Source organism: Pollicipes pollicipes, unplaced genomic scaffold (assembly GCF_011947565.3).
Source record: "Pollicipes pollicipes isolate AB1234 unplaced genomic scaffold, Ppol_2.1 Scaffold_6686;HRSCAF=7923_pilon_pilon_pilon, whole genome shotgun sequence".
Lineage (NCBI taxonomy): Eukaryota > Metazoa > Arthropoda > Thecostraca > Pollicipedomorpha > Pollicipedidae > Pollicipes > Pollicipes pollicipes.
In genome coordinates this window covers 9321100-9348755 of record NW_023596921.1, presented here as the reverse complement: position 1 = coordinate 9348755, position 27656 = coordinate 9321100, and the positions used below count along the sequence as shown (strand labels likewise).

General features: G+C 59.9%; 1 pseudogene; it reads left to right on the top strand.

Annotated features, from left to right (window-relative positions):
• The window catches only part of LOC119107420 (protein dachsous-like), a 76888-nt pseudogene that overhangs the window by 46642 nt on the left and 2590 nt on the right, over nt 1–27656 (top strand).

Genomic DNA, 27656 nt, shown 5'->3' with positions numbered 1-27656 from the left:
CAGGATAAATTTCCTCCGTCATGCAACATTCGTCCACCTCGTGAGCAGCCGAATACCAGTCGAGGGTGATTGTTTCCCTATGGTGTCGTAGCCCACCGTTGTGTCGCGCACAGCATCAGCCCCGGTGGCGCCGGAGCACGAGCTTTCGGACTTCCCAGAAGTCACCACCATGTGCCTCCCCCCACCAGGTGGCCTGAGCACGACCGCCATGGTGAAGGTCCAGGTCACGGACGTCAACGACAACCGTCCGACCTTCTACCCGCGCCAGTACAAGGTCAGCGTGCGCCGCGAGGAGGTCAGCGCGGCGCCCGTGGTGGTCGTGGCCGCCACCGATCCTGACGCGGCGCAGAACGGCCGCATCCGCTACGACATCGTGCGCGGCAACGGCAAGGGTTTGTTCCGGATCGACCCCGACTCTGGCGAGGTGAGGCGCACGGCGATGCGTGGAGGGGCTGGCGCGCGCACGCAGGGGTCGTCTGCTGGGACGCAGGAGGTGGTCGGCGTGTGGCTGGGCGGCCGCTGCGCTGTGGTGGAAACGTGGGCAGACGGCGGTGGCGGTGGCCGTTGGCAGACAGAGGGGATTAAGAGGTTGCAATGCTGCAGCATTTTGCGCGCTGCTCATGTCGCTGCTGCCATGTCAATGCCGGTCGCTTTTACCTGCTCATGCAGCTAAAAGCAGGCATGAGTTCCCGACGCTGACGCTAGTGCCGGCTTTTGTGCAGACGTTGCTACATGAGTCATTTGTGTTGTGGGCAACATGAACTCTGACCAGGTAGCTCACTCTTGTTTCGGGGACAGCACCAGCCGGGTGAGACCTCACCTCTCGTCGGGAAAGCGGGACACGCCAGCGTGGCACTGAGGTCGGCCTGCCCACCTCCCGACAGGTGTTCGTAACGGGGCCGCTGAGCGCCTCTCCGACGGAGCACCAGCTGGAGGTGGAGGCGACGGACGGCGGCGGCCTGCGCTCGCTGGAGGCGGCCCGGCTAGCGCTCAGCGTCACCGACAGCCGCCATCGGCCGCCAGAGTTCGAGCGCGCCCGCTACCTGTTCGCCGTGAGCGAGGACGCCGCCGTCCGCTCGGAGGTCGGCGCCGTGCGGGCCGCCGCCGGCCAGACAGGTCAGAGGCGAAGGACGCTGGCGGTCAGCGGTCAGCGGCCGGCTGTTAGCGGCTGACGACAGGGAGCCAGAACTCAGGAGCCGAGGGTAACGGGTCAGTGGTCAGTGGTCCAGGTCAAGGGTCTTGGGTGAGGACCCAGGAGCCAGGGGTCACGGGTCATTGGTCAGTGGTCCAGGTCAAGGGTCTTGGATGAGGAGCCAGGAACCAGGGGTCACGGGTCATTGGTCAGGGGTACAGGTCAAGCGTCTTGAGTGAGGAGCCAGGAGTCGGGGGTGACGGGTCCTTAGTCAGTGGTCCAGGTCAAGGGTCTTGGATGAGGAGCCAGGAGCCAGGGGTCACGGATCATTGGTCAGTGGTCCAGGTCAATGGTCTTGGTGAGGATCCAGGAGCCAGGGGTCACGGGTCATTGGCCAGGGGTCCAGGTCAAGGGTCTTGGGTGAGGAGCCAGGAGCCAGGGGTCAAGGGTTCTTGGTCGGCCGGTCGGCGGACGGAGACGAGGAGCCAGGAGCCGGAAGCCAGGGGTCAAGGGTTACAGGTGACGGGCCAATCGCCAGAGGTCAGTGGTTTTAGGTGAGAGGCCAGAAGTCAGGGGTTGGGGTTCTGGGGCCAAGCGTCTGGGCCCCAGACCTTGGCTACAAGTCTGCAAGCTGTCTGCGCTGGCGCGACGCATATCTGCCGCTGATAGGTGGTGCTACTCGGCGAAAGGGATTGGGGAGGGCGGCATCTTTGTTTCTAGGCTGATATTTCCCCTCCTATGGCAGGAATTTTACGAATGAAGCAGTTGTAAATTCTTATAAACTTCCGTAATCAAATTTTGTGAGCCCTTTCAGCGCCACAGTAGGGCGTCATCGGCGTGAGGTTCGGGCCCTGAGGTTCCAGCCTTGTTCAGAGTCCCTGGTGTGTGGTCCAGAATGACCTTACCTATCATATGAATCATATTATATATCAGCAGCCTTACAGTATAAACCTGTCATTCACGGTCGGATGAAACAGATGAGCAGATGAAGCATCTAACCCGTTACGATATGTTTAAGCTTCTTGGCATACACACAAATCTCCGATTCGAATAACAAAAGCCTGGCATACTCTTGATAGCAGCTTGCTGTAATCTCACTGTTAGAATGCAAAAACAAGATTGAGAAGCTGCTAATTCATTGCACGCGTGAGCTTCGTGTGGACCGATTCCTGCTGCCCAAACCACTTTGTTATCTATTGTTCGTGACCGTGCAATAAAGCATCGTGACCATAAGCTCAGCAGGGTAAGGTGTCGCATCGGCTTCTTTTAAACAGATAACGACTCACCGTAATCCACCGTAACTGTCATTTGATCGCCAAATCAAGTCCAAGTTAAGCCAATATTTTTAACAACTGCCTAGAGAGTGTCTCTAAGCTTGGCGCAACTGGGGGCTGCGTGGCCCATCAAACCGAGAGCTATCCCTAGCCTCGTTAATTGTGTCTCTGCTGACGCGCTGTCTGCGCAGGCCTTTGGTCGGTAGGGCTGCCATTGGGCGTCTGGAAGAATTTGTGTCAACTGGCCTTGTTGGTGACGTCACAGGCGGAGAGGTCAGCTACAGCATCTACACGGGCGATCCGGAAGGCTCGTTCGCCATCGACCCGCAGTCGGGTGTGATTCGGACCGCCACCCGGCTGGACCACGAGACCCACACGTCTGTACTACTCAACGTGCAGGCCATGTCGGGTCGGCCGCCCACCTACGGTCATACGCAGGTCAGTCGGCATGTCGGGCCGGCCGCCCACCTACGGTCACACGCAGGTCCAGTGGACATGTCTGACCAGGCCGCCCACCTACGGTCGCACACCAGGTCCAGTCGACATGTCGGGCCGGCCGCCCACCTACGGCCACACGCAGGTCAGTCGACATGTCGGACCGGCCGCCCACCTACGGTCACACTGCAGGTCAGTCGACATGTCTGACCAGCCGCCCACCTACGGTCACACGCAGGTCAGTCGACATGTCGGACCGGCCCCCACCTACGGTCACACGCAGGTAAGTCGACATGTCGGGCCGGCCGCCCACCTACGGTCACACGCAGGTCAGTCGACATGTCGGGCCGGCCGCCCACCTAGGGTCACACGCAGGTCAGTGGACATGTCGGGCCGGCCGCCCACCTACGGTCACACGCAGGTCAGTCGACATGTCGGACCGGCCCCCCACCTACGGTCACACGCAGGTCAGTGGACATGTCGGGCCGGCCCCCCACCTACGGTCACACGCAGGTCAGTCGACATGTCGGGCCGGCCGTCCACCTACGGTCACACGCAGGCCAGTCAACATGTCGGGCCGGCCCCCCACCTACGGTCACACGCAGGTCAGTGGACATGTCGGACCGGCCCCCCACCTACGGTCACACGCAGGTCAGTCGACATGTCGGGCCGGCCCCCCACCTACGGTCACACGCAGGTCAGTCGACATGTCGGACCGGCCCCCCACCTACGGTCACACGCAGGTCAGTGGACATGTCGGGCCGGCCCCCCACCTACGGTCACACGCAGGTCAGTCGACATGTCGGGCCGGCCGTCCACCTACGGTCACACGCAGGCCAGTCGACATGTCGGGCCGGCCCCCCACCTACGGTCACACGCAGGTCAGTCGACATGTCGGGCCGGCCGCCCACCTACGGTCACACGCAGGTCAGTCGACATGTCGGGCCGGCCCCCCACCTACGGTCACACGCAGGTCAGTGGACATGTCGGACCGGCCCCCCACCTACGGTCACACGCAGGTCAGTCGACATGTCGGGCCGGCCCCCCCACCTACGGTCACACGCAGGTCAGTCGACATGTCGGGCCGGCCCCCCCACCTACGGTCACACGCAGGGCAGCGGGAGCGGGAGCGGGAGCGCCACCACAGACACTTCTAGCCGGGTCCGTGCAGGTCAGTGACCCTGGAGCACGTTGGCGCGCCAAACCGCACCACTGCAACGCAGTCATCTGACAGCATCAGCCTGCCAATGCGATTTTTCCTTGACGTTGATTGATTCGGTAAAGTGCGTCTGGTTCATTCGGCGTGTCCTTTTCGGTTAACTCTGTTATTTCTGCGTGGTTTATCTGATCACCGTCATCTGCACTTTATCCGATCACCGTCGCCTGCACTTCACTTGGTGAAGCCCGTCGGTTGATTGGGTTACGTCCATCTTTGCGATGCAGCCAGGCGGTGCAGAACGCTGCAAAGAAACGTCGCGTTTGTGCGACTAATCGCTTTGTACATGTCACTGAACTAGCAAGAAGACTAGAATAACTGGAGCCAATGCCTCCGTTTGTTCTGTTTTTTTGTTGTTGTCTTCGTTAGGCATCAACCGCGAGGCAAAATGGCATTCTCTTCATTGCTGGACCGATCGAAGAATTCCATCAAGGCGATCAAATAGCGAGCGGTTATCTACCCTTGTTTGTTTAAGTGAACAAGGTACATTCGGGAGTTACTGCAGCCCATTATTGTTATCAGCCGGAGCAGCGCTGTCAAACGCCTTGTTATAGATTGGCCAGCACCTGTCCTCATGCATCAGGCGTTGACAGCCGCCGTTAATATCGCTGCTGTCTCCTACATCAGGAGCTAGTGTGAAGCCTGTTCAACCTCAGACCCTGACGTCACCTGTGCTCTGCCCCAGTCCCTGATGTGACACCTATTCAACCTTAGACCCTGACGTCACCTGTGCCCTGCCCCAGCCCCTGATGTGACACCTATTCAACCTTGGACCCTGACGTCACCTGTGCCCTGCCCCAGCCCCTGATGTGACACCTATTCAACCTTAGACCCTGACGCGGCACCTGCTCTACCACAGATCCTGGCGAAACACCCGCTCTACCTTTTGCCCTCACGCTACGCCTGCTCTACCTTAGAACCTGACGCGACACCTGTGCCCTGCCCCAGCCCCTGATGTGACACCTGCTCTACCTTAGAGCCTGACGCGACACCTGCTCTACCATTGATCCTGACGCAACACCTGCCCTACATTTTACCCTGACGCGACGCCCACTCTACATTAGACCCTGACGCGACATCTACTCTACCTCAGCCCCTTACGCGCCTCTACCCTTTGCCTCAGCCCTTGACCTTGACCTGCCCTTTGCCTCAGCCCTTGACCATACGCGCCTTTGCCGCCTTGCCCTGCACCTTGACGCCGCCTCTGCCCGCAGGTGAACGTGACCATCGGCGACGTCAATGACTTCGTGCCCGAGTTCGAGTCGCTCGAGGCGACGCTCTCGCTGCCGGAGAACGCCGAGCTGCGCACGGCCATCTACGCCGTGCACGCGCGCGACCTCGACTCGGGCGACAACGGGCGCGTGCGCTACCGGCTGCTGCGCAACCCGGATGACGCGTTCGCGATCAACGCGCGCGACGGCACGCTCTCGCTGGCCAAGCCGGTCGACTACGAGCGGCGGCGCGAGTACGAGCTGGTGATCGCCGCCACGGATATGGGCTCGCCGCCGCTCTCAGCCAACCTCACGCTGCACATCGACGTGCAAGACTTCAACGACAACGCACCGGCGTTTGAGCTCGATGAGTACGAGGTGGCCGTGCGCGAGGACCTCGACGTGAACGCGCAGGTGCTGCAGGTGACGGCCACGGACGCCGACACGGGCAATAACGCGCGCCTCACGTACCGGCTGGTCGAGTCGCCCTAGCAAGCTGTTCGGCATCTTCCCCAACAGCGGCTGGGTGTACCTGCGCGGCCAGCTGGACCGCGAGACGGTCGATCTTCATCGCCTCACCGTGCAGGTGACCGACAACGGCACGCCGGAGCGGAGCGCGCGCGCGCGCGCGGTCGTGCGCGTGCTCGACGTCAACGACCACGCGCCCGAGTTCAGCAACGAGACGTACGAGTTCGCCGTGTCGGAGAACTCGGCGGTGGGCGTGGCGCTCGGCTCAGTGTCGGCTACGGACCGCGACCTGGGCGCCAACGCCTCGCTCCGCTACAGCCTGAGCCCGGCCAACGGCAGCTTCCGGGTGGACCCGCGCACAGGTCAGTGCTGCTCCGCCCACCGCGCCGCATCTGCGGGTCGGTGGCGTTCCTCACGCCTCACGCACCCAACCCCACCCTCGCCATACGCAGGTCAGCGACGCTCCGTCTGTCCACCGCCCAGTCAGGTCCGCCCGCTGCCTCTCTAGGCAGCGGCGCTCCTGCCATGTCTCGCACAGGTTAGTGGCGCTCCGCCCAACCCTCACTGAGAACCGCAGCACCCCCCCCCCCCCGCCCCTTCCCACACACACAGTCAGGCACCCCTTCCCCCACACGCACACACACACACACACACACTCGGGTTTGGGACGCTCCATCAACTCACCCTCAACCGCGTCAACACGCTGTCCGAATACACCGCGTGCGACAGATGCCGGCGAGCGCCGCCGCCTGGCCTGCAAGGGCTGCGGCCAATGTCGGAATGCTGTCCTGTGACGTGGCACAGGCTCCGTTGGAGGGCCCGGAACGCGCGCGGCCACCGGGTCTCGACGCAGCGCAGGGCTCGCGCACTAAGCCGGCCTAAGCAGGTTACAAGGTGTCGGTGTCGCACCGCGTCGACCGCAGATGGTTGCGCGTCGCCAGCCCAGTCCGCTCCGGACACTTCACTCGGCGACGGAGTGTGATTAATCCGCGCCGACTCGACACCACAACTGTCGCGGCCATCTCGCTAAGCACGGCTGAGTGTCGCCGGCAGGCGCCAGCGGAGCGTGGCGGCGCTCCGGCCGGGCGGGGCGCAGCGTCCTCACCGGCCGGCGCGCTGCAGCCGGCGGCCGGGCTTGGGGCGGGAGACAGCCGCCTGGCGAGGCGGGCGGTCGGGCCCGCTCAGGCCGCTCGGCGGGGGTAGGGGGGAAAGGGACGCGCAGATGGGGATATCCGTGTGACGCTGGCTGCTCTCACTTGAAGAGTCGTGTGTGGTGTGGTGGTTCGAGATAGACAATGACCATCGGCCACAGAAATGCACAGGTTACAGGTGGAGCGTAGCGCTGCAAATGCTGCATCGTTTACTATGCGGTGTCAATGGGTGTCAAGTGATGAGGCGATTATTTCTGGCATGCCGACGCAAATAGCAGGAGTCCCGTGCACGGTGTTGCCTGGAGACGCTGGAGGCTCCCTTCACCGCTGATGCGGCGCGCGATTTGTCTCGTGATGAGGCACAGGGTCAGCTGGTGCCTGCCCGATCACAAGACCACGAACGTGCATCACGCACTATCCAGCTCACCAGGAGAGCACGCCTCATGCGTGTAGCATCCGGGCAAAAGCGAGGCTGATAAACGGCTTGAAGCCTGAATGCATTTGTTTCTCGTCATGTGATTCCGTACTGTGCATTTGAACGTTTTTATACGTCTCTAAGATCGTGCACCACTGGCGATGCTTCCTGGTGATTTGACAACTTAGATAATCGCCTTCGAGATCAGCCGTTCCAAGCCGCGGAGTGTGCCCACTCAAGGGTTAAGCATCCTCATCGGCACCCATTGCTCCTGTTCAGCATGCTGATCTGTGCCATAACAGTCACTGGGTAGAAGTACCGATCGTCGGAATGCTGGACAGCGCTGGCCGACCGGTCGGGGCCTCGTCTCAGTCGCGTTGGCTTATCGGGCCATCAGACTGCGACCGCGGCTTACTGTCGTAAAAAACCGGGTGACACTGGCGAGCCGAAGCCGAGCGGAGTGCGAGCGGATGGCCCGCCGGCGCCGGCTCAGCCAGCGCGCCTCCCGCCAGCGGCCTGGAGCACCGCGTCACCGATCCGCCAAAGCCGGCAGCCGTCACCACCTCGGCCCGAGAGGGTTCGGGGAGGACCCTCACGGGGATTGCTGGTGCGAACGTGCGCCTGGGAAGGAGCCTGACAAGTCACGGCGAGCTGTTCGTAATCTGTGGCGTCTGTGTGCGTGAGTGTGTGCGGCTAATGTTCTACTGGTTTCCTTGCTTGCATGTATTGCTGTGTTGACACTCGTAGGAGCACAGACGGCTTAAGCTGCTGGTCTCTCAATTGATGGGTGTTGGCTCGAAATTCAAAGCGTGAGCTTTCACTGGCTTCGGCTCACATTAAGGAGCGTATCAGGATCAACATGAATGTCGGAAGAAGGACGGGGAGGGGGGGGGGAGGGTATCGTCCATTGACCATCCAGATTTTTAGGAGTGTTCGGCATCAGCATCATGGTGACGCATGGAAACAATAGGCTTAAACAGACGTGTTCGGCTCACCCACCTCTGGGCAGGTTCCTAAGGGTTTCAGTTGATGAAAGCGGCCAAATACGTCAATAAGTACCATGACGACCAACGTTGTGTTGTCCTCAGGCGCCGTGAGAACAGCCGCCGAGTTGGACCGCGAGCTGATCGAGTTGTACGAGTTCTCGGTAGATGTCTCTGACGACGGCTCCCCACCGCGCCACTCTTCCGCGCTCGTCAAGGTAACGACACTGGCGCTGGCACATTCACCGCGACGTGCCGGCCTCGTGTTGCGTCGGGTGGAGTTAGGATAAGTGTGATGATCATCAGGTTTGCTCTAGAATGCATCCGTCGCGACTGCCACTGGGCGTCAACAGGCACGCGTTCCACACTTACGGTGTGTCGACGGTTTTGACCATCTGTGTGCACGCACAGACTTTCACACCACCTTGCTCCGTCATATTGGATCTTTTTCGACGCGGGAGCATTATGATTTGTCACTCCATCCGCACCACAACATGATAATTGTTGCGGCCTCACAGCTCGCTGACGCCACCCCGTCGAGTCTGGTGCGGCTTTCCAGCCCCGAACCCACTGGCTGGCACGCTTCAGCACACTCATCCACCCCAGACTGCGTGTCCAGCCGCCACGTGCAGGCGTCGATTGGGCGTCGTGCGTAGCACGCTGAACGTTACAGCTCACCACCCGCGCACTGGTCAGCAGGCGGAAGCACAGGTGTGGATCCGGCCGCTGGTCAGCTCCGCGCGCCGCAGGTCTGCGGTGCATTGGTCAGCGGGAGGAAGCACCGCGCGGATCCAGCCGCTGGTCAGCCCCGCGCGCCGCAGGTCTGCGGTGCACTGCTCAGCGGGAAGGAGCACCGCGCGGATCCGGCCACTGACCGTCTCCGTGCGCCGCAGGTCCGCGTGCTGGACGATAACGACTCGGAGCCGCAGTTCGTGGAACCGCTGGACGGCGTCATCAGCGTGCGCGAGGAGCAGCAGGCTGGCTCCGAGGTGGTCCAGGTGCACGCCACCGACGCTGACCTGGGCCAGAACGCCTCCATCGCCTACAGTCTGGCGCCGGGTGAGCCGAGGGCGCCACTGGAGGGGGCGGGGAGGCACGCCTATGGCCCGGCGATGGGGGAGCCGCGGGGGCCGCCGTAGGGGGTGAGAGGCACGCCCACAGCCGGCGCTGGGAGAGCAGCGGGCGCCGCTGGAGGGAACGGGGAGGCACGCCCACAGCCGGCGTCGGGAGAGTCGCGGGCGCCTCTGGAGGGGACGGGGAGGCACGCCCACAGCCGGCGTCGGGAGAGTCGCGGGCGCCTCAGGAGGGGGCGGGGAGGGGTGGTGCCGGCTCGAGTTCCGGTAGCGGGCGGGGACCCGCAGAGCCGCCTGTGAAGGCAAGGTATGGGCTACGTGTGTGCAGCGAGCGGCGGCGTCCAATGTTGACGTTGTTGGTGCAGACCCACCACAATTGGCGGAGATAACGAGGGCTAAATGCATACCGCGCGACCAGTGGGACTGTTGCTATGTGCTGATATTCAAACCAGTAGCCCATAGAGATCGGGATTGGAGATATGGCGTGCGGTTATGCTCAGGTCCGGGTGCTTTCAATGATTTCTATCGAACATCTGATTTCTTTTCATTATGACACAACGGTAAATGAGTGAGCATGTATGCAGTAGGCCATTCCAGCCCCTGGCTCACGTGATCACAAATCCCAGTGCGGGCTTTGGCACCTGACTGTTGCAGAGACGGCCATCAGTCGGTGATAGGACACAAATCTCAGGCCGGTGTGCAGTGTCGACATGAGGCCTATGAGTGGCTGCTGTCGGCTTATCTCGGGCCCGCGTGGAGCGTTTGCTGGCTGTCCATGTTCAGGTGCCGGCTGACCGCGGACCATTAGCGCCGGCAAACGGGCAATCCGTCTGGGTGGTCCTCGGCAGTGACACGGAGGGGAGGCCGGTGGGTGGGGCTCGATAGCCGTACATTCCTGTGTCTTGCACTCCTGGAACTGGAAGATAAGAGCCACTCTACGCGCATAGTGATTTTCTGCCACCTCAGCTGTAAATATGTATGTATGAACAGCATGACCGGTCTTCTGTAAGAGTATGCACAGAGCATTTTCAAATCCAACCCGCCTGAATAGGCGGTTGCATGCCAATGACGACACCGTTGTGACCTCTTGCAGGTGTGGACGCGGGTGTGGACGGTGCGTTCAGCATTGACTCGGTCACAGGCGTCATCTCCACCACCCGGGTGCTGGACCACGAGGTACGCCCACCAGCTCGGACGTGCGCCGTCTGGACTGCCAACCGTGCGCGATGTGCGCCCGGAACGGCCCTGCCGCCGGCGTGCGGTCACAGCAATCACAGCCGTATGCCGTAGCGAGCCAGAATCGGAACGGCCCTGCCGCCGACGTTCGGTCCCAGCAGTCCCAGCCATATGCTATAGCGAGCTGGGGTCGGAACGGCCCTGCCGCCAACGTTCGGTCATGCATGCCGCAGGCCGCCGCCGCCTGCCAGCAGGCCTGCCAGCGTGAGTTCGTGGGACTGCCAGCGGCGCGTTGTCAGGTCAGCCGCGTGCTGGCGTGACCTGCCGACTGGCACTAGCCTGGCATTGGCGGGCCTGCTGTGCAGCTGGGGTCTCAGCGAACCTGTGAAACGGATGAGCGCAGACTCAGCAGCTGGAGGTGTGCTTGTGTCCCAGGCGAAGGCGGTGTACCGGCTGGAGGTAGTGGCACGGGACGGCGGCGCTCCGGCTCGGCAGGCCAGCCACCCCCTCACCATCAACGTGCTGGACCTGAACGACAACTCACCCACCTTCACCACCTCTAGCCTGTCGTTCACCGTGCGGGAGAACTCGCCGATTGGCTTCCAGGTGGGGCCACTGGCCAATCCGCTGCGTGTGATCGCGCTGTGGCGCCGACCTATCGCGTTGGCGATTATTAACGTGATTATTAACACCCTGTGAGTGACGTGCTGCGCCGGTCACTCACATCCTGTGAGTGACGTGCTGCGCCGGTCAGTCACATCCTGTGAGTGACGTGCTGCGCCGGTCAGTCACATCCTGTGAGTGACGTGCTGCGCCGGCCAGTCACATCCTGTGAGTGACGTACTGCGCCGGTCAGTCACATCCTGTGAGTGACGTGCTGCGCCGGTCAGTCACATCCTGTGAGTGACGTGCTGCGCCGGTCACTCACATCCTGTGAGTGACATGCTGCGCCGGTCAGTCACATCCTGTAAATGACGTGCTGCGCCGGTCACTCACAGGACGACGACTCCATCCGCTTCCGTGAACTTGTACTAGAAGTCGCATGTCAGCGATCCACGCTACCCATCTGATAATCCTGCCTTGCATTGCGAACGCGGACATCGTGCACGTAATTGCGCTGCCCTGCCCCCGAAAATATCGCGGTCGTTAGCAGGAAGCCTGGCGTTCGAACGCCACCGCCAGCAGCGCGCCATGGCTTGCATCGCGGAGAACCGCGCGGCATGCTGTCCTCCGAACCAACTGCATTCTCGCCAGTGCAGGCATCCATTTGCAGAAATGTCCGCATGCAACTGTCGTGGAGCTGACGTCCGAAATGCGGCGTCGGCCGCGTAATTAATCAAGCGTCCAGGAGCGTGTGACAGGACACGGTGCTGTCCGTCAGGTCGGCATGGTGGAGGCCATTGACCGGGACGCCGGCGAGAACGGCCGCGTCACCTACACCATCCTCAGCGGCAACCTCAACGACACATTCGACATCAACCGGGCGACGGGCGCGCTCATCACCACGCGAGAGGTGAGCGAGAGCCCCGCGCTGTGCTGGTGGCGAAGGGGACCGCTGCCGAAGCCACGCCTCCGGCGTGATGTCTTCAGCCTGGATAGAACGTCACAGTGACAGGGTCCGTGACGAAACGAAATGTAAGGGCCTGGCATTTGCTCTGTCTGGGCTCAGTTGTGTGAAGACTGGGGTTGTGTTAGCTGGGCATCAGATGCACTCGAAGCACGACCGGCGCCGTCGATGGATGGGACGTGGATCACGGGATGTGCTTGTAATGGACTGCCAGTGACTGGGTAGTATAGAATGAACGACATCAACCGTTGCACCGCTTTTTCTTCGTGAATTGCAAACCGCCTTCAGCACTGGTAAACATTTTCAACTCTCCGAAAAGCTTACTGCTTCGATCAGAAGATTGTCCGTTTTATTGCCGACTAATCCAGTGTTGTCAAACAGTGTTAGATGGAATTGATACAAGGACGTCTGGAATTGAGAAATCGCGAATATCCCCAAAAATCACTTTTGCTCAGAGGCTTCCAAGGCATGCTAGTCAAAAAATATCTGCAGGCTAAATCAACGAACGGTTTTCGCCAGCAGAGCTATAAAGACGAGCATGATCAAAAATCATTCACGTTGGTAGGTGTTTCAATGGGATTCCGTCTATATTCGTCAAGGCTCTGATATCGAACACGATAACTCTGATATTTGCCATCGTCACGCCCATCGCAGGCAAAAAGGCGTTTTTTTCGGCGTGTTTGTCAGTGAACTACTGAACCCGGACGGCCCACATGAGTGGCGTCTCATCCCGGTGGCAGCTGAACAGCATGGTCGCCATGCCAACAGACGGACCGCGAGTGAGAGCCGGGAAGGGCCGGCACCGGCGGCTCCATCGGAGCCCCCGCGAGTCATGACACTCTGCGCCAGTGGCTAACACAAGTGTGTGTCATGACACTCCGTCACAGCGCCTAACATGAGCGCGTGTCGTGACTCGCTGCTCCGGCGGCTGAATTGAACACGTGTCTGGACTCCTGGGTCTCCATCCCGGCGTCTGACGCAAGTGCGTGTCGCCGCCGCCAGGTGGACTACGAGATGGCCTCCGAGTACCAGCTGCAAATTTCGGCCGTCGATGCCAGCGCCACAAACCCGCAGAACAGTGAGGTAGCCGTCACCGTGCTGGTGCAGGACGTAAACGACAACGCTCCCTCCTTCGCCGAGGACCTGATCCTGTTCTCTGTGGCCGAGGATCTGGCGCCCGGCTCAGCTGTTTGGAACTTCACGGCCACGGACAGCGACAGCGGCCCCGACGGCATTGTCAGGTACGCTGACACGCGGTGTCACATGTGGGTGTCAGGTGAGCCGGCCCGCGGTGTCAGTTGCGGGCGTCAAGTGAGCCGACACGTGGTGTCAGATAAGGGCGTCAGGGGGACGATACGCGATGTCAGATGTGTATACCAGAGGGACCGACATGCGGTGCTAGACAAGAGTGTCAGATGAACCGACACGCAGCGTCGAAAGCGGGAGTCGGGTGCGTAAACACGCGGCGTCAGATAAAGGCGCGGGTGGGCCGACAGGCGGTGTTGGGTACGGGTGTCAGGTGGACTCACTTGCGGTGTCAGATGCGGGTCGCGTCCGGTGTCAGGTGGGCTGACATGCAGTGTCCGGATGCGTGATTCACGTGGATCGACACACAGTGTCAGATGAGGGGGTTGGGTGGGCCGACATTTCGTGTTGGATGCGGGTGTCAGGGGTCACGCATATCAAGCGTGTTCGCAGTTCTCCAGACGAGGGTGGTAGCCATTATTGCGGGCATTGCGAGGAACAGCTTCTCGGTACCCGTTGCGAAAAGCAGCTTCTCGGTACCCGCTTTTGCCATGACGTCCGGATTAGGGGAATAGTGCTTGGGTCAACGGATACGATCTTTGCCTAGGATGTGGAGACGAAGGCAGGGAAGCAGGACCAACCATCACCAATGCTATCGCCTGCGTATGTGGCAAAACGTGTGCTCCCACTTACGGAGACCTGGGAGTCTTAGAACAGCCTGGGACAACATGCATCCATTCTGTAGGCTGCACTTAAGAAGCACCAGGTGCATAGCGATGCCGTTTAGTTTATCTACATTGCATCTGTACACAATGACACCGATGCGGTTAAGAATGCAGCGATTTGTCTGGCACTGACTGAAAATGAGGGATGAAAATCGTCGGGCCTTTTGATCGGCGACTCAGTGGGAGGGCTCCGGGGACCGTGACCGATATGGCCATCAAACGTCTTATTTCTTCGAAACCCAGAATCGACAATGTCCATCACCGTAGCCGGGGCCCAAGCAGCTGCTCATGCGACATGCAAATCTCGCTCGGCATAGAGCGGCCGCTTGTTTGCCGGTATAATTCATCACGGGAGCCGGACTGACGTTTGCGCTGAGCTGCGGCGTCGGTGGCCACCGATGGATGATCGGTGCGAGTTGGTGCCGCCGTGACATCACCGCGGAGGCCGTTTCACAGAGAGGCGTAGGTCCTGTCTGTGTAGCCGCGGGCCCTCTTGTCCGGTTCTGGGGCCGCTGTCGTCTGCCGAGGAGGCTGGCGGGCGTGCCCGGTCCAGCTGTCTCCGGCTCCGCCGACCGTCTCGCATGTAATCCGTGCCGTGAGCTGGATTTCGCCGAGGATCGCTTCCTCGTCCGGGAGTCCGTCCCAGCGGCCTCAGTGGCTAGACGCGAAGCAGCAGAAGCCGACGCGGGTGACCGAAGCCCGGCCGCGAGCACGCGATGTTGCGCTGTCAAGGTCGGGGACGACCCCGACGGCGATCGGAGCAGCCAGCGCCAGTCGTGGAGACTCTGCCGATCGGAGGGCTGCCCAAGAACTGAGGACCTATCTGGCATCCTTGCACCGAGACAACACGCGTTAGCACTCGCCCGGGGGCCCGTTGGAATAGTCTCGCCCGGGTGGGGCTCAACTTGACCCTCGAGATCCCCAAAAACTAATAGAGCTAGAGATTCCAAACTCACGGGGTGAATTAGCCTCTACATGAAATGTATTGCATTAAAATCTAAGATTCCTAGGTTATGGCCTTCTGCCAAAGAAAGTCAAACAAGATCAAACTTCATATTGGTGTTGAAAATGTCCCCAGACCTCCTCATGCAATCGCGTTGAATCCAGATACCTGTGTTAAGCCAAAGGTCACTGGTGCTCTATTTTAAGGTCATTGACCATATTTTACTCTTGATTACGTCAAGGTGACCAGAAAAAAATTGTTGTGATTTTTGTGTTGGATTAAGTATCAGGGTTGGCGCTGGGCGGTCTGTTCTTTAGATCAAACACTGACCTAGGTCATTTTACGCCAGTGACCTACACTGACCTTTAAGAAGTCCATGTAAAATTTTGTTGCAGTCCATGTTATGAGTGAATTCAAAATTAGCACCAGAAGCTACCCCATACAAAAAAATCGCGGGTAAAAATCAGGCTGGTTTTGATCTCGGTCTGACCGTCGTATGTGATCCTAGGTCGATGAAATTTGAATTGATCCTAAGTTTAATAACTTTATTGCCTTAGAAGCTATCTTAGAGAACACCCCACTACCCCACCAACAGACCTCCCCACCCCACCCCACCCTCAGGTACAGCCTGGGCCAGAAGTGCCAGAGCTGGTGTTAACAGACCCGTCCCCCCCCCCCTCAGGTACAGCCTGGGCCAGCAGTCGCCAGAGCCGGCGTTCGCCATCGACCAGTACACGGGCACGCTCACGCTGCGGGACGCCATCGACTACGAGCAGCACGCCGAGTACACCATCATCGTCACGGCCACGGACCAGGGCGAGGACGAGCAGTCGCGCCTCAGCACCTCGGTCACCTCGCAGATCATCGTCGAGGACGTCAACGACCACGCGCCCGTGTTCGTGCGCGCCGGCGGCGCCGGCCTGACCGTGCAGCGCGACGAGCCGGTCGGCCATCCGCTGCTGCACGTGATCGCTGTCGACGAGGACTCGCGCGACAACGGCCGCGTCACGTACCGCATCGTGGACGGCGACCCGGACCAGGTGTTCCTCCTGCATGAGGAGACCGGTGAGTGGACTACTTCCTCCCCCGTCCCCGAGGCAGTCTGGCGGCACGTGGGGCCGCTGAGTGGCCTGATCGCCCCTCCCGTTTCCCCTCGGAGGTAGTAAGTTATTGGGCTTTAAGAACGCATCCACTGCAATGGTTATTCGTGCCCAGCTCTGTGCTGTGCTGACTAGGTGGTCTCAGGTCGCCGGCAATCTGTGTACAGGCTTTTGGTTGTCGTGGGTCTCAGAGCCGCGGGCGACATCTCTGCGGTCACGTAAATATAAATCTGCTCGCGCTCATAGCATCCACTTAGAAGACTTTTTGCGGTCACGCATTAGTTACAGAGTTACTCTAGATAGCTTACGGATCTGCTCAAAACGGAGAACAGAACGACTCCGACTCCGACCTTGGCTTCTGATGCTCGTTCCTGGCATAAATTTGCTTGCAAGTCATGGGATCTTTTGAATACAGCATGATCTCAGAAGTTGCAGAGCGCCTATGATGCCGTGATCGCCGTCATCCGAGAACTGGATGATCCGGCACGGCGTGATAGCACACGCCAGGCAGCATCCTGCCGCACCCTGACAAGTCAGGCTGCACACCGAGCTAATGCTCGGAACGTAGCATGTTGTAAAAAAACCGCTTCCAAAGACTCAGCTTTAGGATCATGGTAAAATGCCTGGCGTCGTTAACACTTTTTGCAATTGGGCTCTTTCACGATATGTCTTTGGCAAACGCAAAGAAAGCATGGTGTGTCTGACCTCTAAACCTAGGCATGGTACAATTCGCCCTACACTTTGTCTCTTTCCGCGCGCGACCGCGAAGCCGTGCACGAAGCTTCATCTTTGCCGCATCATTAGTGAACAAGTGCAACGTCAATAAACCTCGGCTTTATTGCGGAACACGTCGGGATGCGGTTTCCCTAAGCTCGTTAGTCTGTGCGGAGGTCGTTACGGCCCATGTTGCCACAACCGCAATGCCTGACCAGTCCTTGGCTAACCACTGGTCGGTGCAGCAGGCCACCGCACGGCTGTCAACAATGCGCTGGCGGTGGATTGCGGGCCGTGGCGATTTCCGGTCGCGAGAAACGGCGTCCTCCACGTGTGCCCTTCTTTAGAAAAGCCAACTATGGGAAGGAAGACACCCAGATTGTGGCTGCTAATCTATCGAGCGTTTTGATTTGTCATAGTGGAAAGAAGTGAGCCGCCACCGCCACCAATACCACAAGCGTATTGTGTAACGTATGTGATTCGCTCATTGTCTTTATTCCAAGTAAGAAATGTGCGGCATCGGTGTTCTTCTCTTGACATTTTGATAATGAATGCTTTGCACGCGTGGTTTTGGGTTCAGAGAACTTCCTAAGAAGAGCAAGAGTGCTTTGCTGAGTGTTTTTCCTCCAAGTTCTTTGTTATGCTTGGTACTGCTTTTTCAAAACAGGTACTTCCACGAACTTTGAATAACTGGCATCCGGCCTTCTCGCCAGCCAAGTCTGCGGTGATCTTTACGTACGGTACAGTGCTGCCGCGTGACCATCCCATGCTAGGTTGACTCTCTTCACCCGATTGCCAGCAGACGTTGCGACGTCGGCCGGGCCGACCCGGCGCCAACAAAACACAACGGGTTGACAGCCGCCTGTGCCTCGCAGGTCTGCTGTCTGTGGGCAAGCCCCTGGACGGCCAGTCGCAGACGGAGTTCGCGCTGAATGTGACGGCCTCAGACCACGGCCAGCCGATGCAGCAGACTTCGACTGTCGTTGGCGTCACTGTGCAGCCTGTGCTCGACAGCCGGCCCCTGTTCGGCCGCGCGCTGTACCGGGCCAACGTCAGCGAGAAGTCGCCCATCGGCTCGTTCGTGGTGCGCGTCTCGGCCGACGATCTGGACGAGGGTGAGTGGCCGCTGCTGGTGCACTCTGGGCGAGGGTGAGTGGCCGCTACTGGTGCACTCTGGACGAGGGTGAGTGGCCGCTGCTGGTGCACTCTGGACGAGGGTGAGTGGCCGCTACTGGTGCACTCTGGACAAGGGTGAGTGGCCGCTGCTGGTGCGCCCTGGACGAGGGTGAGTGGCCGCTGCTGGTGCACTCTGGACGAGGGTGAGTGGCCGCTACTGGTGCACTCTGGACGAGGGTGAGTGGCCGCTACTGGTGCACTCTGGACGAGGGTGAGTGGCCGCTGCTGGTGCACTCTGGACGAGGGTGAGTGGCCGCTACTGGTGCACTCTGGACGAGGGTGAGTGGCCGCTGCTGGTGCGCCCTGGACGAGGGTGAGTGGCCGTTGCTGGTGCGCCTCGGACGAAGGGGAGTGGCCGCTGCTGGTGCACCCTGGAAGAGGGTGGTTAGCGGCTGCTGGTGCACTCTGAACGAGTATGGGCAGCAGCTGCTGGTGCGCTCTGGACGAGGGTGGGTAGCGGCTGCTGATGCGCCCTGGCCAAGAGGGAGGGACCACTGCTGCTGGTGAGCTCTGGACGAAGGCGGGTAGCCGCCACTGGTGAGCTCTGGCCGGGACTGGGTGACCGCTGTTGCTGGTGAACTCCGGACGAAGATGAGCAACGGCCGCTGTTGAGTTCGTGACAGCGGTCGGGACAGCGGCGGGTGAGCAGCGATCACAGCAGCGGGTCGCTATTTACATTACAACGCCACGAGAATCTCGGTGTGCAAGACTCCTGGAATGCAAATCCCGGCAATAAAAGTTCGTTTGGGCTATCTCGCCGCGCCATAAATCACCCCACATCAATAGCAGGAGTGGGATGAACTGCGGGGGCGCACAATGCGCCGCAGCTGCGGCCCCGTCGGGAGGTACGGAGCGAACTTCGACGCGCTGCCGACAGGTGGCGACGGCGGGCTGACGTACCACATTCCGGACGGGCTGGCCGGCGACATGTTCCGCGTGGACGCGCGCACGGGCGAGGTGAGCACGGCGGCGCGGCTGGACCGCGAGACGCACGCCACCCACGTGCTGACCGTGTACGCCCGCCTCGACTCGACTCCGCCTAGACTCGACGGCCGCCACCGTCGTCGTCGGCGTGCTCGACGAGAACGACCACTCACCAGAGTTCAAGTAAGTTTTGGAATGATGTGCGTTCTTGTACCATGTCTTACAAGAAATATGCCCCATTAGTTAACAAGTTGTCGCAGGAAATTTTCAGCGACGTCGCGTGTTTTAGCAGCCCAGCCACAGATTAACGATTGGAAGAGCATCTCAATATTGAACGTCGTTGTTTACATGCAACTCCATAGGCGCATTGTTAGATTACGCAAGAAAGTTGGGGGACTGGGTCACCCTCACTCTTTATGGCTGCTTCGTAGTTGTGCGGTATGCTTTTGAAGGAAATACTTTTTCCCCAGCTAATACCGGTGGGAATGACACGAGTATTTTTCCTAAAGAGTTGTTTGGTGCTGTCTTGGTGCTTGGTGTTTGGTGCCGTTTAATGCTCATTCCAGTCCCAGCAAAGTCGCCCAATTCAGTCACACCTGAGAGCTTGCCATGAGGCCAGGCCGCTGGCATGTGGAACTTTCCTCGTTTTGATCCGTCAGCCGACGCTGCTTTGGCCACCGTGCGGCACCGCCGCACCACGGCACGCCGGCGTCGGTCGCGGCCAGTGTGCACTCCGTGAGCTTTGCACCGCAGCCGGCCGTGTCAGCGTGTCCTGACAGACGCCTGCCTGTGCCTTGCGCTAGTGCAGCTTCCGAGTCGCCGTGGCCCGGCCGGTGGCCTGGGCCGTCCTCCCGGCTTAAGTCCAGCCTGGGCCGTACTCCCGGCCCCAGTCCGGCCTGGGCCGTCCTCCCGGCCCCAGTCCAGCCTGGGCCGTCCTCCCGGCCTCAGTCCGGCCTGGGCCGTCCTCCCTGCTTAAGTCCAGCCTGGGCCGTCCTCCCGGCCCCAGTACGGCCTGGGCTGTCCTCCCGGCCTCAGTCCGGCCTGGGCCGTCCGCTCGATGGCGTGGGCCGTCCTCCTGGCCCCAGTCCGGCCGGCGGTGGTCACGGGCCGGCGGAGCACTGACCTGACCTGACCTGACCCGCCGCAGGGGCTCCTGCTACCCGCTGCGCGTGCCAGAGAACAGCGAGCAGGCTGTGGTGCACGCTGTGGTGGCCGTGGACGCTGACAGCGGCAGGAACGGCGAGATCATCTACAGCATCACCGGTGAGGGGAGGGGCAGCTAGGGGCCACGTGTGGCGTCATGGGCCGACACGGTAACGGGGGGGAAATGTATACGGATGCAAAGGACCTTTGAAGGCCCCTGAAGACCTTTTAAAAGGTGCAGAGTTCGTACCCGGCTTTGCAGCTTTTTATGAGGTAACGCTGCAGCTGCACTGGCTACAGTCGTGGCTACATCTGCGGCGTAGCGCCGTGCCTGCTGTAAAAATATCACGTAAAATGCCGTAATTTTATTGCAGTCATTTTTCTAGCGAGCAGACTTGCCGCGCTTGAACATTCCTCGTCAACGAGATATGTGTATCATGCCATGACTTGCGCGTCTCTGCGGCAGACGGCAACGTGGGCAACAAGTTCTCGCTGGACACGGCGTCTGGCGCGCTCTCGGTGAGACCGCTGGACCGGGAGGTGCGCGACGCCTACCGGCTGGAGGTGACTGCGCAGGACCGCGGCTCACCGGCCCGGCGCGCCACGTGCGACTTGCACGTGCGCGTCCAGGACCAGAACGACAACGACCCCGTGTTCCAGCGGCGGCAGTACCAGGTCAGCCTGCGCCCTGCCCGGGGCCGGCCGAGCGGTGTGGGGCGCAGCTCCAGGAAATATGCTGCTTATTAGTGTAGGTCTCTGGGGTGTTATGACTGTGATTGTCTTTCTGCGAAGTCGTTCTCGTTTGGCTTCGTGAGTGTTCCCAACGTTTATGAGTTATGCGTTTATTTCAATTTCAACGTAAGAGGCCTTGAGGGAAGAAATTTTCTTCGGACATTTTTCCCCGGCTCCTGCTTTGACTATGCACGCGGACATTTCCGTTTTCATTGGGCTCATCTTGTGACACGGGGCATCTGTGGATATGCTAGGCAGTAAAAAAGAAACGTAGCTGTCATGGTGGCCCGGCTTCTGAGCCAGCGAGAGTAAGGTGGCCTGTGCAGCCTCGCTGAACCTCCGTCTGCCCGTTGCAGGCCCAGGTGGCCGAAGACGCTGCCCTGGGCACTGACGTCATCACGGTCAAGGCCACGGATGACGACAGCGGGCCGAACGGCCGCATCACCTACAGCATCAATAAACGAGACCCAGTGGCGCTTCCGCATCGACAACGACAGCGGCAAGATCACCACGGCTGGGTGAGCGGGTGCAATAGGCACCTCCTCCCTCTTCCCCTGGAAACAGGGCAGTGCGTTGTATTTTCGCACACTTGGCACACAAAGCATGACATGTCGTTTAACTCCCTGTGGTTATGATGCACATTGCTTTCAAAGCGTACTTCTAAAGCTTCCGGTGGCAATTGGTTTTTCCAGTGGTCAGTAAGTGTAGCTTCCGCCAAGCTGAAGCGTTCGGTGAACCAGTTTTATTAAAGGCTTTGTAACCGTTGTTACCATTTCCTAGGCCTTTCATTCAAGCAATGTCATGAGCGTGGTAGAAGATTACTTTCGCTATCACCTACCTGCGCGTTTTCACCAGACATATGCGGTAATCTGCGAGACAAACGACAACTTCTCAGCCAACGCTGTAACAGAGTGGCTGCGGTGTGCGCCCTGCTGATGCTCGGACCCCACCTGATCCTCCGCAGCACCTTCAACCGGGAGCGCCAGTCCACCTACACGTTCGAAGTGCAGGCGATGGACGGCGGCCAGTACAACGCGCGCGCCACGCGCGCCACGGTCACCGTGACGATCGAGGACGCCAACGACCACCGGCCGGTGCTGGCGCGCTACCCGTTCACGGCGCGCGTGCCGGCCCACACGCGCCAGGGCGCCGAGCTGTTGACCGTGACGGCCGTCGACGAGGATGATGGCGCCAACGGCCGGATCAGCTACAGGTCAGCGGGCGTGCCACCGCCGGCTGGTCGGCCGGTGTGGGTCTGGCCGTCCCCACCCCTCCCCCGGCGAGGTGTCCCTCGGTCTAGATCAGACCGCTGTGAGGCAGCCCGGAACCCAGTGTTGATGGACAAGTCGCTGGTCCTACCCCATCGTCTTGAGGGACGTAGTGCAGTAGGTGCAGACACTGCAGTAATACTCTACAGTCTGCAGCATAGCCGACGGGCCGAAATCCCCTTTTCCTCTTAACGTGATATATATTCACGCTGACTCATCTCTGATGTTCAAGAGTGGTTCGCGGCATATCCGGCTGACCTTGCGTCTTGCAAACTTAATTGAAAACATAAAATGCGCTACGATTTTAGCAGCTTGTTATCGCAAACAGTCCTCAAAGCAGTATGGTCGCATGTGCACAGCTTTTACGCCGGTTTCTTTCTGCAAACGAACGTCAGTAACGTGTGCGATCGTTTTCAGCTTCACAAACCAGCCGGCCAACGGCCCATTCCGAATCCACCCGGACACGGGCGTAGTGAAGGCCATTGGGTCCCTCAGCAAGGAGTCGGGCCGGCTGTTCCACTTGGAGGTGAGATGTGTGTCTGGCCCGGACATACCACACGACTGAATTCCTTGTCGGCGCAGCTGTGTCGTGCGTGTGTCAATTGCATCCTAAATCATTGAATAGTGCGACCTGCTGTCGAGCGAACTTAGAGGAAGCATCATCTGCACACTGTATCCCGACAACAACTCCTGCAAAAATACATCTGGCTGCTAGCATGCGTCGGGAGCTTGAGATCGCGACGACCGGTGGACTCGGGGCGTTCTACTCGCCTGGTTAGACGGCCTTTGAGAGCGTCTTGCGCCTTGCAGGTGATCGCCCGAGACGGCGGCAGTCCGCCGCAGACGGCCTCCGGGCTGGTGGAGATCTACGTCGGCGAGCAACGCGAGCTTACCACGCTGCGCTTCCAGAACGACACGTACCGCGGCTCCGTGGCCGAGAACGCCCCGGCCGGCACGGACGTCGTCCAGGTACGACCTGGCGGTGGGGCCGGCTGCGGCACCGTTGCTGCACGCGGCCCGCATGGTGGCACGCGCCGAGGCAAACGTGGCGTGCTCGTAAATAAACGATGCCTCATCACGACCCGGACTAGAGTGAGATTTACGTTTCTCCCATCTGGCTGCCAGCCCACTGTGGGCATCGAATTAACTTGCATGTCCGTGCCCGTTTCCTTTTTCGTTTCCGTTTCCGTTTCCGTTAGTCCATTTCCTTTCTTTGTAACTGCGAGTCGGCTGTTCTCAGTGAGCGGTTGCCGTGTGCTGATCGGCTGCTGCAGGTGACCTGACTTAACCTGATCTGACCTGGCATGATCCGACCCCACCTGACCCTGCCCATTTGGCCGCCAGGTGACGGCCGTGCGCAGCGACGGTCGCCGCCAGCGCATCACCTACAGCTTCGGCTCCGGCAACGAGGACGACACGTTCGAGATTAACGCCAACAACGGGCTGATCCGCGTGCGCGACCCGCAGCGGCTGGACTTCGAGCTGACGCGACAGCTGCGGCTGGTGGTCGTCTCGCAGGCCGAGGGCGCCACGCCACTCTATGGGTAAGACTGTGGGTCTGATGTGTGAGCCGCGCACGAGCTGGCGATGCCACCACATTGTGGATGAGGAGTCGGGCGGCCACGTGGCTCACAAGCACAGGGAACCACGCAACTGCAAGCGTAGGGTTGTAGGCAGACGTTTGCCAAAGGGTCAGGCGCCTGCCCTGGTCATTGTCATCACAGTGGTTCCTGGAGCTAGGTACACAGATGTGTTGTGACTTGTCCAGTCCTCACCAGTGAGGACTTGATGCGTGATCTTCAGTATGTGGTGCAAGCGATGCTGATATCACCGGTCTGTTAAGGTGTGTGGTGCCGTCTCTGTGCGGCCAACACGCTTCAGCAAAGTGTATGCTGAATTTTAAAACAAACCCGCGTCAGCTGAGCCACAGCCGCCCAGACGACATTGCGTGTGTGCATGCACGTGTGTGAGAGGGCCGGCGCCCGCCTCAGGTACGCCTCAGTGCTGGTGGAGCTGACGGACCAGAACGACAGCGCCCCCCGCTTCACGCAGGACGAGTACATCAGCGCTGTCTGGGAGGGCAACAACAAGGGCACGTTCGTGGTGCAGGTGAGCGGGGCAGAGCAGGATAAAGACGCCAGCCGGGAATACCCGGGGCTCGTTTAATTTCGCCAGCGGCTGCTTATTCCCACTTGTTGCCTGCTTCCATCTCCCCCTCCCCCGGTGAGGTGCAGCTGCTGAAGGTATGTTATGCATAGGTAGGCGTTAATCTCTTTGTGGTACAGTTATATTGCCTCGGATTTTGATAGATTGAAATGAGTGACTTGTGTCTCAACGAAACGATTCAGGCACTATGTGAGGCAGGGACATCTGCGACCCGCCACCGCCACGTTGAATCACGCCGGAATATAGCGACGTGTTTTTTGAGAGGCGCCGACCGGTTTTTCCACTCTAGACTTTTACCTTCCACAGGTATCAGCGACTGATGCCGACACGGGACCCAACGCCAGCGTGGTCTACAGCATCTTGGAAGGCAACCTGGACGACGCGTTCGTCATCGAGTCGCCGTTCTCGGGTGTCGTCAGGACCAACATCGTGCTGGACCGCGAGATCCGCTCCTCGTACGAGCTGACGATCGTCGCCACGGACCAGGGCCGACCGGCGATGGTCGGCTCGTGCGCGCTGCGCATCAGCGTGATCGACGTGAACGACAACCGGCCGACGTTCCCGCCGCACTCGGTCACGAACGTGAGCGAGGGCGCGCAGGTGGGCGCCGTGGTGACGGCCGTCACGGCCAACGACGTCGACACACATCCGGCGCTGACGTACAGCTTCGCCGGCGGCGCGGCGCGCCAGGACGCCTTCGCCATCGACCGCTTCACCGGCCAGATCACGCTGACGGAGCCGCTGGATCGTGAGGTCAGTGCTGAAGGGGGAGCCGCGCGGCGGCCAGGTCAGGTCTTCTCGCGCGAGGGATGTGGCGTGACTGTCTGAGGTCCATGTGGGGTTCATGACCTGCCTGCGTGAGGCCCATATTAGCCTGCCCAGCGCCACCCAGTCTTGCTTTGCAGGGACGGAAGCAGCCATTTCGCGGCAAATTTATCGAAATAAAGTCCAGATAAGGTTACAGCTGTGCTATGCTTGAAGCTGTTGGGAGCGGAATTCTCCGGCATTGCCAGCACTGCTATTCTACCAGACCCTGCCAAAATCTGTGCACCCAACCGCCCTGTGAATATCCGGGGACGGCACCCGCTGTGTTCACTCTGGCTCCATTGATAGCAGTGCATCCTGACGCCGCCACCCGTATCCAGGCCCGGCAGCAGTATGTGCTGCGCGTGACCGCCTCGGACTCGGCTCACCTGGCGGAGACCAATGTTACCATCAACGTGCTGGACGTGAACGACGAGCGGCCAGCCTTCTCGGAGAGTTCATACTCGGCCGGCGTGCTGGAGATGAGCGGACCCGGCGTGGAGGTACGCTGTTAGGCTCGGCGCAGAGGTGTGGTGTGGGGTACGCTGTTAGGCTCGGCGTAGAAGTGCGCTGTTGGGCTCGGCGCAGAGGTGTGGTGTGAGGTACGCTGTTAGGCTCGGCGCAGAGGTGCGGTGTGAGGTGCGCTGTTAGGCTCGGCGCAGAGGTGTGGTGTGGGATACGCTGTTGGGCTCGGCGCAGAGGTGTGGTGTGAGGTACGCTGTTAGGCTCGGCACAGAGATACATTGTTATGCCTTGGTTGCCGGTTGCCTTGGCGCAGAGGTACGCTGTTAGCCTTGGCGCAGAAGAGTAATGTGAGGTACCCGACAGGGATCAGGGTGGGGGCATGGTTGGAGGCATGCTGGCGGGCCCCGATGGGAAGTATGTTGTGGCAGGTGACCCTACTCTGGGTGGAAGCTTGCTGTAGAGCAGGCAGAGCGTCCGTGAATGGAGGTCTGCTGCGGGGCAGACTGTCGGTTCGGAGCGAAAGTCTGCTGGGACGCTGACCATCTGGTAGAGAGTGAATGTATGCTTCGACACAGGCTGTTTGGTCCAGAGTCTAGGCATGCACTGAATCAGGCGACATTGGAGGAGTGGGACAGGGAGTGGGGGGATTCTGCGGGTTGGCGCCGGTCATATGATCTCCGCGAGACTCCTGTCTGCCCTCCGTCTATCCTTTACCTGACCTCTGCCTATCATTTACCTGACCTCTGTCTATCCTTTGCCTGACCTCTGTCTATCATTTGCCTGACCTTTGTTTCACTTCTGTCTATCCTCTCTCTGACCCCGGTCTGACCACCTTTGCCTTACATCTTCCTGACCTCTGTCTGAACCCTACCTGGCCTCCCTTAGGTATTGTGTCAGGTCACCCTGACCTCCGTCTGACCAATGGTTAATCTCTCTGACCCCCTACCTGACCTGCCACAGGTGCTGAGCCTGACCGCCACGGACCGCGACCTAGGCGACAACGGCCGTCTGACCTTCTTCCTGCTGACGCCCACCACCGAGTTCTACGTGGAGCCTGACACGGGCGTGCTCTTCACCAACACCACGATGCGTTTCGAGCCGGGCCGACCGGTGCGCCAGCTGGTGGTGGGCGTGCGGGACGGCGGCCGGGCGTCGCTCAGCGCCGCTGCCGCCGTCTCCATCCACGTGGAGGACATCAACAACCACGCGCCGGAGTTCGAGCAGACGGTGTACAGGTGGGTGCGGCGGGATGGACAGGCGGATTGTCTTAAAAAACCGTGCTGAAGTTTAGGAATGGTGGGCGAGCGTGAGAACGACAGGGTGGGTTGACTTGTTTCCGCATGACACAGGATTTTCACTGACGTAGACCACATGGATTCTTACAAGAACTTATGCTGGAGATGTGGCGAATTTTCGTAGGAATGCAAGAGGAGAGGTGCCGAATTTTCGCGTCATTTCTCCTGAACAGCTGACTCTGCTTTCCTCAGGGCCAGTATAGGGGAGGATACGCCGATGGGTCACGTGATCATGAAGATCACTGCGGAGGATATGGATGAGTCGCGTCACAACCGCAACATCGACTACTCCTTCGTCAGTGGCAACGAGGACGGCATGTTCCAGATAGCCAGGTAGCGCACGGTCATGGAACGAAGTGTTCTGTCTATCGCAGATGGCAACATTTGTTTGGGAATTTCGAGTCAAAATGTGCGCAGGGCCCAGCCACATGGAATACAGAATGCTTTCCAGTAGATCGACAAATTCGAAAAAATTCGTAAACCCAAGTTATTTTACATACCTGTGTGTGTTTGTCCGTACGTGAATTCTGACTATGCGTGTCTAGCGCGTGTAAACGCCCATACACTGTGCCTTTTAACACGTTACTGCGTATGTGCAGTGGTGCTGATCCTTCTCTTCATTGCAGCACCAGTGGCGAGGTGATCCTGCTGCGGCCGCTGGACCGCGAGCACCGCGCCCAGTACGTGATGGAGGCGGCCGCCAGCGACCGCGGCACGCCCGCCAGGAACGCCACCGCCCAGGTGGTCATCCAGGTCACCGATGTCAACGACCACGAGCCCAAGTTCAACCAGTCCGAGTACACAGCCTCCGTGAGCGAACTGGCGCAGGTACGGGCTCGCCGCCGCAGTGGCTGA